Here is a 22,564-nt window from a genome sequence, read left to right as displayed (position 1 = left end):
CCGGCCCAAAGAGTTATTTTTAAGAAGTAGAGATAAAGTTTGAGATAGACAAATGCAGAATAAAAGAAGAAAAGAGTGGAGGTAGGAAATAAAACAGTGGGATCATAAAAAAAAATAATAATCATCAGGCTGATAAGTTTAGCTTCAATGTAAGAGACATAGAAGCATGTCAGGGAAAGAACTTTGGAGGACTTGCCAAATCAAGAAATTGACAGCTTCATAAAGACATTGTTTTCTGTGATGGCTGCTCAAATACCCCTGACTGAGGGAATTTGATAAAATAGCCTTTGTCAGGTGGAAAACATGGTGTGACCATGTGTTGAGGTGGATTCATTCTGAGAGGAGGAGTGAGGTGGGGCAAGAGGCACGGTGTCACCACACAGACCCCAGGATTCGGGTGAAAGCAGGCCAGAGGAGAGCAGCCCGCAGGCTTGTTTATTTCAGTTGGTATAGTGGCTTAAATAGCCAAGGCAGCAAATCTGGTCAAGGGGCAGTTTATGCCTTAACCAATCACAGCCTGTTGCCAGGCAGTATCTGAAGCCATCCAATCACAACCTGTTGCCAGGCAGGTTCCATTCGCCATGTGGTTTCCAAAGCCATCCAATCACAGCCTGTTGCCAGGCAAGCTCCGTTGCCAGGTGGGTTTCAAAGCCATTCCTGAGTGACTGATGCTTGCTTGCCAGAGGCCATCTTGGCATGGCCTTCTCATTCCACCACAACCATGTAACTTACCATTTTAATAGAGCACTGTTTTGAGAAAGAGTGTTAAATATAGAGTCATGAATTGGAACTTGAGCCTACCCATTGAAAAGCATAATCTGGATTACTCTAGCAGTAAGACAATATGATCAAGACTCCCAGCTATACCTGACTCCATGCAGTAGCAAGGCTGGCTTTGAGCATTCTAATCTAAAACCAAACTGGAAATTCCCCTGACATGAAGTTAATTCCCTCCTAGGAAAGAGTAGGTCTGTTTGATGAAGACAGGAAACTGGAACTAAAATGTGAAGATCTAGCCTCGTGTATTGGTTTGCATGACTGGATGTACAAAATGAGTCTACTACCCTGAGAACAACTGATATAAAGGAGAGAAAGGGAAGGAAAAAAGGAAGGAGACAGGACTGGGGTTGAAGGGAGGGAGAAGAAGAAGGCAAATGGGGTAGAAAATAGAGAAGAAGAAAACAGGATGGAATAAGTAGAGGAGGAAAAGGAAAGAGAGAGAAGAAACTACTACAAAGTTTGAGAAATAAGTTTACTGTTAATAAAATGGTCCAAGGAGGCCAAGTTCTTTCTAGTCTTACCCTTGAGATAAGACATTAGCTCTACTGTGACAAGGGACATCCAAAGGATAGCAGAAAGCTGTAAGGAGTCCCGTCAGGGAGACAGTGATCTACAGCAACATAAAGGTTTTACAGACTTCCTCCTAAATGTGGGAGAAAAAATAATCAAGCAGTCAGACTGTGTTCAGGAACTTTCAAACTGTAAAATTGAAACTTTGTCCCAAACAATGTTGTAGAGTTGGTCCTGTCATGGTTTAGGCTCAAACTATGAATACACAAATAAAGCAATAATATGGCTGATGCCTGGAGAGAAGAAAGAAGCCTGGGGAGAAAAGACAAAAGAAACCAGCTCAGTCTTAGAGTTGCCTTGGCACTGCTTAATGGACCTTGTTCTCTTGTCTTTGATGGACTTCTACACACACATTCCCTTTCACTTTATAATGGCTACCTTCTGGAACATTCTGTAGCACAAGAACTATTTAAGTTTCAAAGCAAAGGAATAGTGTGAAGAATTGTGGAAAATTCACTGATATCAATTCAGTGATTTGGAAGATAAAGGAAGAAAGAGATTGGAAGTAACAAGACTATTTAAAAGATTAGGTGTGAAGAATAAAACTTGAAATTGGTATTATTCTTGTCAAAGGACAAAATTATAACAATTTAGTTTAATGATCTCAAATGGCTTTATTTTTAATTCTAGAACTGAGCAACACTTCATTCTATAAAATATAAATAAGTAGTCTCCTCAGTGAATATTTATGTTATAAAGCGAGGTTGTTATTTTCTTGTTAAATAAATAAAAGCCAACTCATCATATACTGTGCCTGTAATAGAAAAGTGAGTGCCCTGTTCATATGGGTGGATGGTCCCAAAAGGTCAAATTGTTAGATGCTCATAATTGGCCATTTGTTCTCCAGAATTGTAGAATGAAATTAATAGCAACTGACTTTGGATACTGACTACCAGATCTATTTTGGGTTACAGTGCTAACATGAGGAAAATGCACAAGATACACTGTTATTTGAACAACTCAAATTACTTTTTTGAAAATTGGCATGATGATTAGTCTGTTTACTGCTTAAACATAGGGTGGCATTGCTGAGTTTTAATATATATATTACATAAATGTTTTCTTCAGGGATGTTTTTCTGATTTTCTCTAACCCCCTAAATATATTTGTGGTTGGACTGTCTTGGATAGAATGAATATGTAATTTAATGCCCAAATCCAGATGCTTTTAGGAATAGAATAAATATATTAATAATATGATAAGACTATATGGATAAAACTAGACTGTCTTGTGCAAAAGGGGATGTGAGTGCCCTACTGAGGAATCCTGCCCCAAGAAGAGGGGGTTCTTTTGTGCCCATTTTCCAGGCACTTTAAGGGCTACCCTGCTGACTTGATGAACTTGAGTTATCCAGATTATCTGTGATTGAGTCATCTTTTCTTTGCACCTGGAGTGCTTTATTCCTTCCTTTCATTATCTGACACAGCTTCGTGGTTTGCCTTCCTTTTTCCAAGGGCCATCTCAATTCTTCACCTTCTGCAACACTGAACTAAGATTGCCTTTCTTATGTGTTGAGGCTCAGTTGCACCATCACTAAAAGCCTGCTGGGTTTTCCTCGATGCTGGGTTTTGTAAGGACACATTTCCTTCTTGACAGGATAATAATTTGATTATACTGATTATGTGTTCCTGGTGCACAATCCCCATCCGGGCTGATTGCTCTCAGAGTTTTATTATAGAAACGCCTCAAGGCATAGTTAGTTTTGTAGGGAGGAAATGCTTTGTGCCTTTTAAGAGACTTGGTTGCTGTTTTCAAAAGCAACACTGGAGACTTTTAATCTGCGAGTTTATGCCTTAAACCATGAGGTTGTTGTTGTTGTAGTTGTTGTTTCTAATACCCAGATTCCACAAAGATGCTACGGAGTCAGGGAGAAGAGCAAAAGAGGAAGAATAAAGTTAGAGATGAGTGAGATCGCTGGAAAACCATCCCAATCCCCGTTACCTGTGCATGTGCAGCTAGATGAGTCAAAGGCAAAGAGAATTCAGTCTGTTCTTTAGTTGGAGCCTGGGAAAATAAGTTGTGTCCAGTGGCCCAGGAAAGCCAGAAAAACCAACAAGCCAACTCAGTGACAAAACCACATCCGGAGCAAAGAAGGTTAGAGTCAAACTCCCCCACCATTCATTTTCTATCATGTATGGAATTTGGCAGAGATAACTATACTTCCCTTCCCCTAGACATCCTACTGGGCACTGTGACAGGTTCAGAGCTGACTGGAGATGTGGGTTTGTCATTGGGTACAAGCAGAGATGGTTGTCCCAGCCGGAGATCACTTCCTGAGTACCTGACACTCAGTACTCCTCCACCACATCCCACACTTGTCACCTTGAGAAGGGTGAAATACCAAACTGACTTCTAATTTGCCTGGCAAGCTAGAATTTACCAGCATTTGACTAATTTGAATATTGAAGTAGAGCTTAAGTTTTTTTTTTTTTTTTAACAGCAAAAGCTTTATTTTTTGTTCATCTAACTGTAGAATGCACATCAAGCACCCTTTCAAATTGAAAGAGAAAGAAAGGATCAAGAATTAAAAGACAGTGGGTAGCTATAATTTGCCAGGTCTGTGCTTGGTATTTTACATAAATTAGTTCATTTTCCTTCAGAAATAACCAATGTATTTAGAGTCCTATTCTGGATTCCTGCAAAAATTGTGCCTTTTAAAAAGGGTTTGTATTCAGATAGTTTATTCTGTGAATTGATCCTAAAGCACATGTGTAGGCAATGGGAAGAATGACCCAGGGCAGGAGAGAAAACCAGGCAAATAGTGTTTTGTGGAGCTGATCACTGTGGGCCACTGTGGCTTGAACTAACTGGGGATCTAGCAATATGAAGAAAATACTTGAGCCTTGTCCCTCCTGGGGCCTAAAGAAAGGAATATTTTCTATAGGTGGACATTCTCTCATTGTCTGTGCACTTTGTCACACAGCCAGATTTGAGTGTATGGCAGAATGGCTGAGCTGACACCCACAAGTCACTCACCAGAGTGGCAGATAATCATGAGATCAAAATGAGGTGCACTCTGAGCTTCTAACAAGACACTGCTTAGGTGACATTTGACCCCAGTGATTGCAACACAATGACCAGAGTAAAAGGATACTTCAAAAAATTCACGGAACAATAAAATTGAAATTTAAGATTATTTTCAGTGGAAAAAAAAAAAAAACACTTTGATATCCAGTAAGATGGCTGCCCTCTTCCTTATGCATGTCCATGGGGAACTTGGTGGGGGCTCAGTGTGGTCTTCCTCTGGATATCCCACTGGCAGATTTAAGCACTCCCAGGGGTGCAAGAGGTTGCAGTCAGTTCGCCCATCTATAGTGGGTTCAGTCAGTAGAAGGGGAAATTGACTCCAGTGCTGTATCAACCATGTGCTCTGATTTCTGCCCCTTACGTTTTGATATCTGGAGCCTTATTGACGAGGGTGGGACAGATCCATATAAAAGTTAGCTGTTGCCTGGAGATCGTTAATGACTGTCTTTCATGTGCAGGCTAACTAATCAAAGGCCATGCCCCATCCACAGCTGACCTGCTTTACCTATGAGAGAAATAATTAAAGAGGAGGCTTTGGAATTGTTATATGCCTTGATTTGCTGTGATAATGCTACTATGTAGTCACCATTTGTATTGGTGGTTTATTGCTTGAGTTATCAAAAAGATCCCTTAAGGAGTTTATAACAAACCTAAATGTCCTATCTATGCCAATGCAACCCTTACCTCTGATATTGTTATACATTGGAAAGCAAAGAAGTGTTGCTGCTGACCTTGAACCCTCACCAGGTCATCTCTTGACACCATTTAACTAATGTAACTATTATACCGCTTAGATTTCTGAGAATTTCTATGCATTAAAATCATTACAATTTTGAAAAAAAGGTTTCATACTGAGAATTGGTTTCTTTAACTGAGAAAATGATATTTCTCATATGGAATTTTTATTTCCATGATCTAACAAAGGCATAAGGTATAATACTGAGTTTGAATTCCTTAAGATTGTTTAAGAGATATTCACAGGTATTTTTGGAAACTGCCTTATTAGCAAAGATTCTATTTCTGAAATTTCAGTGAAGCTGGTCAGATACCTAACTTAATCATGAATAAAATCATGATTTGCAAGTCAGTGTTATTTAAATATCTTTATCTTGAATGCAGTATCCAAAGTAGCCTGGTATGTGTTTGTCATTAACATTTCATCAGGCAGATAAGAGCATATTAGAATAGTTCTACATCTCAAAGATTATGCCATGTGCTTTAAAGGCATCATTAGATTTTTAAAAAGATTTATTTGCAAGGCAGTGTGACAGAGAGGAGATACAGGAAAAAAAAATTCTTCCATCCACTGGTTTACTCCCAATATATCTGCAAGAGTTGAGGGTAGGTCAGGCGGAAATCAGGAGCCAGAAGATACGTGCTAGTCTTTCATGTGGCTTGCATGGGCCCAAGCACTTGCACCATCCTTTCCCAGGCTCATTAACAGGGAGCTGAATCAGAGTGGAGCAGCCAGGTCTCCACTTGTGCTATGATATGGGACGTCAGATTAACCCACTGTACCACAAAGCCAGCCCCCTCCTCCTCATTATTATTTTGATGGTCCTAGTATCTGGTTTATGTTGGCTATGTTTCATCATCTTCACTGAAGAATCTGAAACTACAAAAGTTAATTTACTATACTGAAGTCATGTGACTCATAAATAGCAGATAAGTCTCAGAAAAATAATCTTAAAACACGTTAGGTAAATTTTAAATTTCATTTATGCTTTCTAGTTGGTGCAATTAGTGGCAAATTCATTACCTCCAACCAAATTCTTAATGAAGTCATTATTGTGTTACCTCCAGAAAAAAAAAAAAATATATATATATATATATATATATATATATTGAGTTGGTGGTTGTTTTAGAGTTGCTACAACAAAATGTCACAGCTTGTGTGCCTACAATAACAGGCATTCATTGTCACACAGTTCTGTAGACTGGAAGTCTAAGACCCAAGTTCTACCAAAGTTGGTTCCTCCTGGCTCTCCTTGGAATCAACTGGCTGTCTTCTTGCTGCCTCTTCACATAGAAGAACAAATTTCCTCTTTAAAAAAATATTTATTTTTTATTCATTTGAAAGGCAGAGTTACAGAGTTCTAGGTCTCCTACGTGGGTGCAAGAACCCAAGAAACTGGACCATCTTCTGCTGCTTTCCCAGATGTATTAGCAGGGAGCTGGATTGGAAGTTGAGCAGCCACAGGTGCCCTATGAATTCCAGCATCCCAGGCAGAGGCTTAACTTGCTAAGCCACAACTCTGGCTCCAATTTTCTCTTTTTATAAGGACACCACTAAGATTGCATTAGAGTCCACTCTAACTGCTTTCTTTTAATTAAATAAACTTTTCAAAGACTTTGTCTCCAAACACATTTATAGTGGGTACTCAGAATTGGAATTTCATGGTAAGAATTTGGGAGAGACAAATTCAGCCCATAATTGGTTTTCAAATAACCTTTATATCCGTCACCTCATCTTTGAAGCCCATATGCTGCAGCAGAATTTAATATTGGGAAAATGTACAATTGGCCATCATTAGAAGTGGTGATGTGCCCAGTCTTATATTCTCTTGATGGAAAGTGGCCCCTGATTTGAAGCATCATTTGTAGGTTATCTGTTCATCTCAAGAGTATAAAGTCTCCAGGCAACATTTCATAAATATTAATGAGTATTACCATGTTCTGTAGATTCTGGTAAATCATAGACATGTGGCCCTGTCTGTAGACATTCACTAGGTCTGGAGTAGGGCCTGGCAATTTCTATTACCAATCAGCTCCCAGTTGAAGCTGATGATTCTTCCTGAATATAGATCTAATTTAAGTAGCATATTCTAAAGTCTGCACACTGACTCAATTACTTTTCATTACTTTTTCTTCTAATCTCATGATTTAATTTAACATATTTATGGAAACAAACTGGAAGCTTCAGACAATTAGTAGGAAAATCTTGCTATGAGCTTTCCCTTGTCTTTAAGCAAATTTAATTTTTCTCAATAAAGAATATCTTCCTTTTTCTGTCACTATCCACTAACTCCTTTCATTTGTCTAAAAACCACCTTTAAAATAACTTAAATGAGTTGTGAGTTTGAAAGAGGTAAGGCTTTATATACTTAGTTCTTAGTTCCAAGCCTGACTTTCCAAATAGAATAACTTCTTAATTTACATAATTGTTGATAAGATAATATTTATTTTAGTGGCATTAAATCAGCATACAAGTTTATCTGTTGTAGCTAAAAAGGATAGTGATTATTAAACCATTACTACTAGAAAGCATATTGCATTTTGAGGATCAAGCACAGCTGGGAACAGCACAGTACCTCTAGCACCAGATGCTTCATTTTCTGTCATATGTTTGGAATTATTTACACACATGGATGCATGAACAGAAGGAGAGGGGGAGGTGCCAAGCAGTCTTTTTTTACTCTAAGATTTGTTAATTATTTATGAATAATATAATGTTTACAAAAACACTAAAAAACCAGGATGGGGATTTGGCACAGTGCTTAAGATGCTGCTAGAGGAACATACATCCTATATTGGAGTGCCTGGTTTGATTCCTGGCTCTGCTAACGCAGACCCTGGGAAGCAGCAGATGATGGCTCAAATACTTGGGTTCCTGCCACCCACATGGGAGATCTGGATTATGTTCCTAGGTCCTTACTTTGGTCCTTGCTTTGCATATTTGGGAAGTGAACCAGTGGAAGGAAAAACTCTTTGTTCTGCCTTCAAATAAAAATAAATAGAAGTTACATATATAAATTAAAAATAAATGTATTCAGTTCAATGGGTATAATTTTAGATGCTCGTTTAGTTGCCATTGATCAGGGAGAACATATGATATTTGTCCCTTTTGGACTGGCTTATTTCACTCAGCATGATGTTTTCCAGCTTCCTCCATTTTGTTGTCAATGCCCGGATTTCATTGTTTTTTACTGCTGTATAGTGTTCCATAGAGTACATATCCCATAGTTTCTTTATCCAGTCATCCGTTGATGGACATTTAGGTTGATTCTATGTCTTAGCTATTGTGAATTGAGCTGTAACAAATATCGAGGTGCAAATGGCTCTTTTTTTCTCCCCTTTAACTCCATTTGTGTAAATTCCAAGGAGTGGGATGGCTGGGTCCTGTGGTAGTGCTATATTCAGGTTTCTGAGGACTCTCCAAACTGTCTTCCATAGTGGGACACTATGAGAGACAATGACATGATCAGCCCTTGTCTTGACTGTTGAGGAACAACTTACTATTTTATTTCTTTCAGTATTTTTGTTGTTGTTGTTGTTGTTGCTAAGTGAAATGGACACTATGAGAGACAATGACAGGATCAGCGCTTGTCTAGACTGTTGAGGAACAACTTACTATTTTAAATATTTTTGTTGTTGTGGTTGTTGTTGTTGCTCTGTTTGTTCTACATAAGACCACTGGTTGAACTCTGTTAAAAAAAAAAAAAAGTATTCAGAAGAAAGGCTACCCAGTGTATTCTACTTGTTTCTCAACCTCCTCCAATTAGGAGTTGCTGTAGATTTATCATATATTCTTTTTTTTTAGAGTATGTTAAACTTTTAAATTTTATTTGTTATACAAGTTTCATATATTTCATATATATGGAATTAGGAACATAGAAATACTGCCCACCCTACCCTCCCTGCCACCTACACTCCTATCCCTCTTCCCTCTCCCTCTCCCATTCCCACTCTTAATTTTTACAAATATTTATTTTCAGTTTACTTAATGATTGTATATTCTTTTAAAATATTTGTGATTAAAATGATATAAATTCTTATTTCATCCTCTTTAAAATTAATAGCACATTAAATATATTATTCTAAAATGTTATCTTCATTTAAAAAATGTTATATGTAATTTCATACTCAATAATAAAGGACAGCCTCATATTCCATTGCATGGAGCTGGCATGATCCTTTTAACTAGTCATCTGAAATAACTGGCAAATTTACCAGAGTGTTTAGTTTTAATTTAGTGTAAAATTTTTCATAAATTTTACATAGGTCATTTCCTATGCACGTGATGAAATATAAAAAAGTTCATATTATAAAACAGAAAGTGCCTATATTTTTTCTTGTTTCCAGTATTGAATGATATGTCTTAATTAATATGTTCAATTCCCATAAGTAGAATATATTCAATATAAAATTTTTAATTTTGGTAAAAATAAATTTCCCTATGAAAAATTGACTTATTTTTTACAAAACTATAAGCACCTTCTCTCATAGTCTTGTCAAAGTAGTTTTCAGTCTTTTAGATTTTTTTTAAATAATGTATTAGAAGAGAACTGGATCTCAAAATAGTTTTTATTTCCATGTGTTTGTGTATGCTTTTTTCTGTATGAGTTGCTCAATTGTGGACAGTCCCCATTTGGGGGTGGTAGGAATATTGAGTACTGTACCTACCTTGCTAATTCTGTTCCTACCATATAGAGATTTTCAGTTTTTAACAGTGTTCTCTTTTATGATTTTGCAGATTGAGAAAAAAATTCTCCCACATTCTACCATTATAGAGCTAGTACTATAGTTGTCACATTACTTGCTTTAGGCAATTTAAAACTTTCTCTTTTGACAGTAACAGTTCAGTTTTATTAAGTCTGCTGAGTTTATGTGATTCTGGGTGCAGTATTTCTTCCTCTGTTGAGCCGCAGTGGGTGCAGGAAGGCATGCTATCCACCTGACACACTCCCCCACTTGCAAGTCCATGTTATAGACAAGGTGCTCCCCTAAGCATGCACCCTCTCCTGTGAAAATGAAGATTTGCTGAGATTTCCAAGCAGCGATTCCATTTGATCTTGAGATCTCTTTCAATGGCTCTTCGCCCTTGCTCCCTTCCATTGTAGCACAGTAAGAGATACTTGGATCATTCCTCTAGCTTCTGGGAGTCACTTATGTGTAATTTAGATTCTAGAAAAATGCGTTATTATAGACTAAATTCTATGTCACCTCTAAATTCATATGTTGAAGTCCTAAAACCTAGTGTGGCTGTGTTTGGAGATGAGACTCTAAGGAAGTACTTTATGATTGAATGAGATTGTTGGATGGGATCTTGATGTTATAAAATTCATGTCCTTATGAGAAAAAACACCAAAGTCCTCTCTTTCCCCTGTTTTTCTCCCTTTCTCTCCTCTTCGCCCCCCTCTCTCCATATCCCTCTCAGAACAATGAGGAAAGGACAGGTGAGACATAAGGAGAAGGTGGCCATCTACAAGCCGGGCAGTGAGCCCTTAGCATGAAAACAAATTTACTGGAGATGTTAATGTCCAAAACTATGAAAAGATGACATTTTGCTATTTAATCCAATTAGTATATGGGATTCTGTTGTGATATCCCAAATAGACTAATATGAACATCTCTTAGTTTTATGAGAAAAGGCACTGACTCATTACTTTTTAGTAAAATTAAATGGAATATGGAAAGATTGGGAACATATTCAAAGTCATACTAGATATCTCTGATAATTCTGTTTGCAAATTAAGTTTTCAATAATCTCAAAGGTCATTGTTTGCCATTGGTTGTTGGAAAAGAGCACATATGTTCCATTTAGCTCAAATTACATCATGGAGACCATTATCCAAATTCTCACTTTTTAATTTTATTAGCTGTTGGACGATCGGTAAATTAGACATGGATTTTCATAGTGTTAACAGAGTGGGACAGCATTGCAGTAGGAAAATAAGAAGGGAACACTTGCAGCCTAAGTCAGCACCAAAGCAGCAATATCCTGCTATGCCATGCTTTGTGCTGCACATGATAAACACAGAAAGGTTGAATCCCAAGAGAGGTGATTGTAAATTGAGAAAATCTGAGAAGGGTTTCAATATAGCTCTTATAATTCATGCGACGCAGAAGGACTTCAAGACCTCATGACCCTCCTTCTTGAATGTTTCTGCGCACTTGTGAGTCCATGCTGACCAGCCCTACAGGCAGATGCCTCCCATACTTTTCATTTCCACGCCCAAAGAAATGAGTGAGAACAGTTGCTGCATTACTGAGAACACTATCATTAGTGACTGCATTTCAGATTGACAAGACTGGGTTATTGGAGATATTATTCCATATAATGTGTTTTCCTAAGTAGTTATTATGCTGTGTTCATGCATGAGAACTTGGAGTCTAGCCAAAATTCAGCTCGCTTAGATAGCCTACTGGGGAGTGGCAGAACTCAAGACTTAAACTCAGATCAAGGTGCCACCTAAACCGTTGCTAATTGGTTAATCTAACACCTGGTTAACAGATATTCTCTGCAGGAAGGACAAAATATGCAATGAAGAATTTTCCTATTTGTGTACTGTACAAAATTAATATGAAGCGGGTAAAACTATAATCAATCCTTATTCTCCATACTCGACTACAGGTTAGCTTAGTTATCTGCAGATACATATAAAACCATGATAATCGAAAAATACAACCAGACTGCTTTTATTTTATGTGTGACATACAATACTTCTGTTCATCAGCTAATAAACTAAACTTTAGTATAACTTGCAGCTTTGAAAGTAATCTTTTGAATCAAAAGACTATTATATACTGATTTAGAAGGGTGTATGCCTTTCAAGTGTACAGCATATATATATATATTTTTTAATAATAAAATATTAACATTACTGTGTCTTTTTGCAATAGTATGATATGTGGTAGTTAAAATGATAGGTTAGAAGTAGATATAAAGTGCATTTTTATCACTGCAAACATAATTATAAAATACTCATATAATAGAATATAAATATTATTTATCTCCAGGACTACACAGACATTGTCATTTTTTGTGTGAAAAGTAGAATTAGTGTCAAGGGATCCTGGGAAATCTATTTTTCTCCTTTTACATCCAATTTTATTATTTCATATTTATTGATTTTCATGAACAGCTTTATATCTTTTATAATAATGTTATTATAAACTCTTATAAGCAGATAATAGAACCTAGTAATAATAAACATATTATGGTTAAAAATTTAGCCCTAAATAATTTGCTTTTAATTCTTTGAAAAATGTATATAAAAACTTAAATTTTCCCAACAGAGATATATCAACTGAAAAGCCTTTATGTTTATAGGACCACAGTGCAGTAATTATTTTAACAATATGGCAAATTCCCCAAGTAAAAATATCTGAGAGTAATCTACTAATATCCTGGAATACATTAGCTTGTTTTGTTATTTTATATGAATTTTATTTTTTTGTTAGAATTCAAAACTTTATATTTTAGTGGCCAGAAAGAGTTAACTGGAATGTCCAAGGGGATGTTATTGCAACCAGCAGACACTGCTTTAACTTCAAATTTTGGAAGGATAATATTATACAACCTGGTGCCTACATTATTCCCTAATTGCTAAAAGTTGTAATGTAACATAAAAAAGAGAGCAATAAGTGGAAATATGCATAACAAATTGCAAATAAAATCTCCATGAGATTTCAGATAATAAAAGTAAAAACCTTTACTTTGTAAGCTCAGAAAATTAGATAATTAATGTAGGTGATTCCATTAACATCTCAAAACTTAGTAACACTTTGAAGATAGGTTTAATTTTCTTTTTGTAGGTCTGTGTGATTGATAACAAAATAGGTGATTGCAAGGTGTCCGGCGCATAACAAATCTTCCCAGCCAGGTGACTCAATATACAGGCTTTTATTGGGATTCCGCTCCCAGGCAATGTTCCCCAGTCCCAAGAGGGCAGGGGCCGGGCAAGGGCAAGTAGCAAGTCAGAGGTTGGGAGGGCTCCTTTTATAGATACAGGGCGTGGGGGTTAAAGGTTGAGGCAGGTCTGATCCTCACTGGTTGACCTTTAGGCATCTGCTGCGGGGACCTTGACAAGGACTTTTGGTTCCCGGAAGTGTGGGTCGGGATTCTCCATTCCCAGAAGTGTAGGCTTCTCTCCTTGCGGATCCCAAAGCTACCAGTGATGAAAGTTCTCTATAATCTCCCTATATTCTTTTTATTTACTACAAATCAATGCATCAAAATGAAATTTTCCAGCCATTAAAGAAAAGGAACACATCTTTGTGGAGGTTGCTTCTAGAGTTTTTCCTCATTTGCAATACAGGAGAATCAGCACTTACATTGTGGTCTTCTTATCTCACAAAAGCTAATAGCTTAAATTTTAATATGCAAGATTTTGATTTTTCTAAGCAGGTAGAAAAATAATGGTAATATGGGAAAAAATCACCTCTCCTAAACATTATTTATGGTTGATAATCTTCATATAAACACTTAATTTTTAACTTCAGAGTAGTATAATATATGTAGTAAAAAAAATGAATACCTAATTTCACCTTTAAACTTTGTAGATAGAAAAAGAAAGGGACATGAATTAAAAATAGAACTGAATCACATGGGTGCTGAAATGGTATGCTTATATATCAAAAAAACAGTTATTAGCACATTTTAAGGGCTTACTGTGAATCAGGAAGAGTTTTCAGTCTTTTTTTTTCAAGCTCGTAGCTGATTACCAAAACTCAGACAGCTTTCATATTCATTCAGCACTCAGAGACCTGAAACTTTATGAGGTTAAATAACTCAAATCTCAAGGACCAATATCAAAGGAATAGAAGCATTGGGTTTCACACCCAGGTCTATTTAAATTCAATTAGAAAAAAAACATGGTACTCAAAAAGAATTGGCTTCAGATCTCATCTCTCAGGCAAGCTACTTAAGTGCTGTGAGTCCGAATATTCTTAACTGGGAAGTGGTCATAAAACAACGTCAGTAAGCCAGTGGTTTAAGCACCTAGTCTAGTATGTGGAACATGAAAACACACATGCTCATTCACATCTACACACGTTATAAAAATGCTAATTCCTTCACTTCACTTTATAAATATTAACGTAAAGTCAAAGCAGAGGATATGCTGGTGAACATGGATGTGTGAACACAATGCACCTTAGGAATAAACACATTAATTTAACTGGTTGTTCACCTCCTTCTTTCTTAAAATACTTTGTTTTCTAGGCTTCTGTGTTCCCTCAAATTCTTCTGTTCTTTAAGGCTCCTGACCCTGTGTTCTTGATCCAGGGTTGCTTGCTCTGCTCTACACTCTTGCCCATCCCTGTCTGTTTCCTGACTTGGTATTAATGTCCAAAGGCTTTTCCTTGATATCCTACAAACTCTCATACTAATGCCATCAGCAGTGGCCACCACTCCATGATTCCCTTTGTAACCAGAGTAATGAATTATAGTTTAGAGAGATGAAACTGGGGATAAGAAAGCAAAAATGCATGGAAAAGCATTCTTTGCCAGGAACTGGCCAGCTGGGGAAGCACATGTCTATGCAGAGGGAGTGAAATGAAATGCATTCAAAGGGAGGAATGGGCCAGGCAGCCTTTTTACCTGGTTTGGGACATTTATCTCTAAGGCCCAAAAGGTGTTGGCTACTGATGTGGCCTCGAAGTCCATGATTGAACCTTGTAGGTAGTAGCTGGAGTTGCAGATCTTTGGAATCTGTATACTTGTGGCTACAAACCCGGTGCCCATTTTATCAGGATACTTTAACCACAAGTTAAACCACAAAGTCTGCAGTCTTTGGTGAGTTCCTCATATCTGATTATCTTCCTGACACTAACACCTTTAGTCCTGATATCTCCACTGAGTTGAGACCAGTTTAGTTGGCTCCCCACAACATCTTTCAAATTTCTCATAGGTAGCATATACTTACTAAATTTGACAAAATAATTTCATTCTTACCTTGTTACTCTCTAATTCTTCTGATGTTAAAAAAAATCCCTTTTACACCCATACCTCATAAAGTCTAACATATAACCTTGTGTGTACATGCATATAGATGTGCATATATATAATATATGTGTATAAATGAACATATATGCACACATGTAAGTATATGATATATATATATATATTTCTGTATGAAGGGACTTTAAAAATTTAATGAAAAATTTACCTTACCTTTTAATTTCATTTTTTCACAAACGTTTTGAATTCCCTGTGTGTATGCTATCATTGTTACTCTTAATTACCATTATCTTATACTTAAGTTAACCTCATCCTCTGCAATAGTCTTAATCCAGTCCTCCATTTAAACTTTTTGATTCCTCAATTTCCATGATCCCTGTAGAAGCAAAAATCTTATTTTTAATTCATGCTATATTAGAATCTCCTCAAGCTTTTCATTTTTTTCCCACTTTATTTAGTGGAACTTCCAATATGCAGAGTGATATCCGTTATAACAGATTAAGAGGTCCTAGACTTTCCTTCCTCCTATATAGACACTAATTCAATAATATTACATAGACCAACTCACGTAACCAGCAATTCCAAAATCAGTTAAGTGGCGTCTCTTAAGCTGAATGGATGTAAATCAGCCAAGCATAAGCTGGTAGGAGAATTACTGATATCCTTCTGCCACCATCTCTCAATCTAGAACAGCATCACATGACCACATGAACTGCCAGCTTTTGGCTTTTCCTTGGATAGGGGAAGAGAACACTGGTTCCTATGTCCAATGTTGTAAATTTTTAGGGTGGCTGCCCAAGGAACTGGCACTTGTGCCACTTGTCTCAGGGTGCTGAAAATGCCAACCACAATATAGATGTTGGAGGTTACTGAGAAAAAGTAGCTGAGTACACCCTTGCTGCCTAGTGGGCCTGTCATAATAGTAGAAATAGTAGAAACTGCTCAGTGTCTCTCTGTCCGTGGGGAAGGAGCAGAGTGTAGAATGTGTCTGGTGTCTTGGCTGAAGGGGGTATTGCCAAAGGAACTGATTTCCCTTCTGCCTAATTTAATTCCCCCTGATGGGACCTACTGCAATCTAGATGCATGAGAGCCATTAAAAATAAGAAAGAGCCAAATGTCGTGCTCCTGCCTCCAAGGACATATGTTACAGCAGATAAACACTGGAGGGAGTAAGAAAATATGAGAACCTTAGAAGATTTGGTCATTTCTCTACTTAGGAATCTTCACACATGAGTTAGAAGATACTTCCAGAGAAAAGGTTTCAGTGGTCTCTAGAATCTATATCCAATCTGGTTGCTAAAGGTCTTTATATATGGATGTCAAGACCATAAAGATTGTGAGCAGTCACTGGTTTTCACATATTCAGATAAAATACAAAATCACAAAGAACATCAAGAAGCAGGGAAACACAGCTTGATCAAAGAATACAAACTGTCTCAAAAAAATCTGACCCTGTTACCAGGAGAATATGAATATCTAAGAATTCTAAATCACTATCAAAATAATGTTCAACAAACTTAGACAGACTGTGCATTAAAAATAATATAGGGAAAGGTATCACATGTTCATGGATTGGAAGACCTAATATTGTTACAAGGCCCATCCATACCAAAGCTGTCTATAGATCCAGTGTAAACTCCATTAAAATGCAGTGGAATTCTTTGAAAGTACTAAAATTCATGTGAAACCATAAAGGATTTTGATAACCAAATGATTTTGAGGAAAAAAAAAAGGAAAACTCACGCTTGCTTTCTGATTTTAAAATATATTAAAACCCTCAATGATCAAAATTATGATCCTGGCATTTAATAAGAAATATAGATGAGGGGAACAGAATAAAAAACCCTGAAGTAAAACCACGCATAATGATGAACTGATCTTCAAAGTGGTGCCAAAAATTCACCATAGGGACTGGATAGTGTTACAAATGGTGTAAACCAGAGATCCCCATGTAGAAGAATGGGAGTAGAGGTTTGTCTGACATCATCCACAAAAATCAATCAAACTGTATTAAAGATAAGACCTGAAACTGTAAAACTCCTAGAAGAAAATGAAATTTTAAAATGTGACCTTGACAATGGTTTCTTAATTATGATATCAAAAACACAGGCAAAAAAGCAAAAATACACACATCAGGCACCATATAACTTAAAAGCATCTGCACAGCAGAGGAAGCAATAAAATAGAATGAAAAGGCAACATATAGAAAGGAAGAAAAGATTTGTAAACCATATATCTGATGAGTTATGTGAAAAACGAATAGGGATGGCCTACAACTAAGTAGTAAAAATATAAAATGAAATTTTAAAAATAGACTTGCTTAGACATTTTTCCAATGAATGCATACAAATGACTAGCATATTTATGAAAAGATGCTCAACATTGATAATCATGAAGGCAAAGCAAATAAAAATCACCATGAGCAATTCACCAAGCACTTATGGTTATGAAATTCAAAAAATCCAGAAAACAACAACAAGACACACTCTCAAACAGGAAAAGGAAACTTGATAAAAGGGATGTGGAGAAATTGAAACTATTTTGCACTTGTAATGGGAATGTTAGATGGTGTAACTGCCACGGAGAACAGTATGTGAATTCCTCAAAAAGTTAAAAATGGAACTATCATATGATCTAAAAATCCCACATCCTAAAATCTATCTGAAATATTGAAATCAGAGTATCAAAAACGTCTGTTTTCTCATATTGAATGTAGCATTGTTCATGTGGGGGAGTTGAATCAAGCTAAATGTCCATTGAGATGCATGATTAAGGAAGTTGTGGACATGCAGCCTTTTAAATGAAGGAAATTCTGTCATATGCTGCAATATGCAATATGGATTAGCCTTCATGTTGTAGGGGAAGAGAAATAAGCTAATCGTAAAGGACAGATACTGCATGTTCTCACTCAAACGAGTTGTGAAGCAAGGTCTACTTCATTGCAGCAGAAAGCAGCATGGTGGCTGCCAGTGGTGTGGGGAGGAAGAAATGGGTTAACAGTTTCAGTCACACAAAATTCAGAACTTGCATAGTTCTTTTCAACATTGTACAACAGCAGTTCTAAGGAGATGAATCTTCTGTGGTTTGTACCACAATAATAAATAAAATGCAGTGTCTTCCAGGCCCCTGAAGACTCCTGTGTGTCTGTTCTGACTCCTGTATGTCCCTGATGCCATCACCCAGCCCCTACTCCGCATTGCTCCAGTACCACTGATCACAGCTGGGCTTCATTTCCTGGCACACTGTATTCTCATCTTGAACTAAGGCCCTTTACTTCCGTTGTTTTTCTGTATTGGGAATGATTTTCCCTAAGAAATTCACAGTTGTCTTTATCTTGTGATTCAAGCTCCTCAAATGTAGGAAGGAATTTCTCTGACCACTCATTATTATGTTCCCTAAATTCACGTATCTTTAAAATACACAATAAATTTTTTGTTTTAATACCATAGCACCGATTGTTTCCTAAAATATTTCAATATTTACTTTTTAACATGCTCTAACTTAAAAGCAAGAATATCAATTTTATAATCATTTTCTCCAGTATTAGAGGAGTGACTCATCCATAATAAATGCTCTCATTTTTTTAAATGATGAACAAAAAGGAGATATTAAATGGGTTTAATAATATTTTAAATTCCAAGTTTTTAGCAACTTTTTTGAAATTCACATGAAATAATGCCTTCTATTCTTTAAAAAAATTATTTGTTTGAAATACAGAGTTAGAGAGAAAGAGAGTGGGAGAGAGAGAAAGAGAGACAGAGGTCTTCCATTTTGCTGGTTCACTCCCCAGATGACCACAACAACCAGAGCTGAGCTGATCCGAAGCCAGGAGCCAGGAGCTTCCTCTGAGACTCCCACATAGGTGCAGGGGCCCAAGGACTTGGGCCATCTTCCACTGATTTCCCAGGCCATAGCAGAGAGCTGGATTGAAAGCAGAGCAACCGGGACTCAAAGTGGCACCCATATGGGATGCCAGCACAGCAGGCTGGGGCTTCAACCTGCTGCGCCACAGCATTAAACACCCTCTTTGAAAAGTTTCTTTAGTCATTCAAATATAGAGGAATGCTATTTCTTATCTCAATTTTTAAATTTAATTTTAATTAGTTTTTAACAGGTTCAATATTGATTTGTAGATATGTTTAAGAATATAATATTTCCTTCCTCCCTTCCTTTCAACAGTTATGCACAGGAATAATTTTATGCAAATTGCAAAACAAATAATTATAAATTACATTTTTTTGTACTCTTACCACAGATCAAGGAAAACATCTGGTATTTGTCTGTTTGGGATTAGCTTATTTCACTAAGTATAATGGTTTCCAGTTGCATCCATTTTGTTGTGAAAGACAGAATTTCATTCTTTTATGGCTGAGTAATATTCCATAGTGTATATATACTACATTTTCTTTATCCATTCATTGGTTGATGGACATCTCCGTTGATTGTGGATTTCATACCTTAGCTATTGTGAATTGAATTGCAGTAAACATGGGGCTACAGATAATTCTTTCATATGCTGATTTCATTTATTTTGGTAAATTCCCAGGAGTGGGAGGTGGGAAGGCCAGGTGATTTGTTCATCTTGTCTTATCATTTTATAACTACCAAACAATGAGAATCAGATAATACATAACATGAGAAAGCATGGTCACATTATAATGTAGTACATGTATAATTTTTAACAGCAATTTGGGACTTTAGCTCTCTGCTTGTATTATGTGTCTTATCAGATTGATTGAGAATATGCCTTAATTTCTATTTTTCTCTTGCTATCCTGAAGAACCACAGACAGTAATTTATACCCAGTAGAATTTGGTAGAGAATTTTCATTGAGTACATAACAGAAAAGCAGAAAATGTGCTTGCAAAATTGGAACTGCATATTGTCATTATTGGATGCTATTAGTCATTACCAAAGTGTATTAAAATTTAGTCTTTATTGAAAGTCTCAATTACAGTTTAGTCAAGGTCAATATGTTTAATGGTTTATTAGTTTGAGCTCATATATATTATTAGAATATTCAGAAGTTCATTCAAGGGATTGTTTTTAATGTCCATACTCCAAATGCTTTAGAAACAACGTTATACATAAGTCTTGTTTTAAGAAGTGTGCAGACTGCTGGATGGTCCCTGAATATCCTTATTTAGCCCATTCTCTATCCACTCTCTCATGTGTACTTCTTGGAATAACTGAAATGTACTGGGGACCCAATATCCTGAGGCAAGGAGAGACTGCCTGAAACAGCTTGGACATTTTTACTGTTCCTCCCAGGGGCTATAAAATCGCAGCTTAGGAAGGAACTTTCCTGGACTTCCTGAGTTTAATTTTTTCTGTCCTATGATCTGTATGTCTTTCCAAGCCTTGCCTGGTATATCCTGTTTCCAATGCAGTCTGCCTTGTAGGATCTCATACCCTTGCTGCAAGTGGGTCGTGCAATCTAGATTCCATCTGCTCCAGGAGATTTCCCAAGAACATATTCTGGTTAGCATTGGGGTGATTTTTGTCGTTCTCCAGACAGTGGGGTCCTCCCTTGAGGATTGGCTATTGGTGAATCAGTTTCACGAGATCTAGTTTGAGAAATGAATAAGTATGATAAAAATGTATCAGGCAAAACAGTGTTTATAGGTTGATGGTGTAGAGAAGCAGAAGTCCCTGAACTAGTGTAGAGTGGTGGGAATTGGAATGTGTAGAGGCAGAAAGGGAATGATAAGTATCCTCGAAGGATGAGTAGCAGGTTCAAGAGCTGAGGTTGTGTCATTTCAGAAGAACCAGGAAAGTATGTATTGGCAGATGAGCAACCCTTGTGTGTTCAAAGTGTTATGATTATTCAGAAGATAGATGATAGGGTTTGTGTAGAGTTGTGGCTTATGATAAAATGTTGTGCTAGAAGTTTAATCGTAGTTTATCAAAATTGACAAATAGATTCTAATTGAAAATACAGTGTGTGGATGATATGGTTTGTATGATACAGTGGAAAAGAAGAACATTAAACTTGAATATTATTAAGTTGTGACACCAGTGTACAGTCCTGTTGGACTACTTCCATCAAGTGTATGGCATGCAATGTTAAAATCTTGTAGTCAAAATATTGCCAAGTTGGAAAAAATTACTACAATGTGGCTTTATAGTGTGCTACATAGTCAAGGGTATGGTTGTAATGGTGGGAGGTGACATTGAATCAGAATAGAAATATAAAAGCTATGAAACACTAGAACATTTGAGGATAGTATTTCACATATGTGAAAATGACCACATATATATATATGTATATATATATATATATATGTATATATATGTATATATATGTATATATATATTTAATTTGGGACATTTAATCAAGTTTGTTTATACATTAAAGTTCAGAAATGCACTGTCTCTGAATTAAAATTATGGCTTCTATGGATTTTATGAGGAAAACTAATTTCAACATGTATTTAAATTTAAAGTTGGTTTGCCTAGAATCTACAAAGAGATCAAGAAACTCCACAACAACAAAACAAACAACCCACTTAAGAGATGGGCCAAGAACTTCAATAGACATTTTTCAAAAGAGGAAATCCAAATGGCCAACAGACATATGAAAAAATGTTCAGGATCACTAGCCATCAGGGAAATGCAAATCAAAACCACAATGAAGTTTCACCTCACCCCAGTTAGAGTGGTTCACATATAGAAATCAGCTAACAGCAGATGCTGGCGAGGATGTGGGGGAAAAGGGACACTAACCCACTGTTGGTGGGAATGCAAACTGGTAAAGCCACTATGGAAGACAGTTTGGAGATTCCTCTGAAACCTGAATATAACCCTACAATACAACCCAGCCATCCCACTCCTTGGAATTTACCCAAATGAAATTAAATTGTCAAATAAAAGAGCTGTCTGCACCTTAATGTTTATTGCAGCTCAATTCACAATACCTAAGACATGGAGTCAACCTAAATGTCCATCAAAGAAGACTGGATAAAGAAATTATGGGACATGTACTCCATAGAATACTATACAGCAGTAAGAAACAATGAAATCCAGTCATTTGCAACAAAATGGAGGAATCTGGAAAACATCATGCTGAGTGAAAAAAGCCAGTCCCAAAGGGAAAAATATCATATGTTCTCCCTGATCAGTGACAACTAAGCGAGCACCAAAAGGAAACCTGTTGAAGTGAAATGGACACTATGAGAAACAATGACTTGATCAGCCCATGTCCCGACTGTTGAGGAACAACTATTTTATTCCTTTTAGTATTTTTTTGTTCTACTTAATACTATTGGTTGAACGCTTTAATTAACACACAATTATTCTTAGTCATTTAAATTTAACTGAAAAGTGATCCCCGTAAAATATAAGAGTGGGAATACAAGAAGGAGGAGATGCACAGTTCGGCACATGCTCACTCAGACTTACCCCTAATGATAGAGTTAGAAACATGCCAGGGGATTCCAATTCAATCCCACCAAGGTAGCATGTACCAATGCCATCTCACTAGTCAAAGTGATCAGTTTCAGT

The sequence above is a fragment of the Lepus europaeus genome, chromosome 15, assembly GCF_033115175.1.
Source record: "Lepus europaeus isolate LE1 chromosome 15, mLepTim1.pri, whole genome shotgun sequence".
Classification (NCBI taxonomy): Eukaryota; Metazoa; Chordata; class Mammalia; order Lagomorpha; family Leporidae; genus Lepus; species Lepus europaeus.
The sequence above is the reverse complement of the archived record's forward strand: the minus strand, read 5'-3'. Positions refer to the sequence as shown.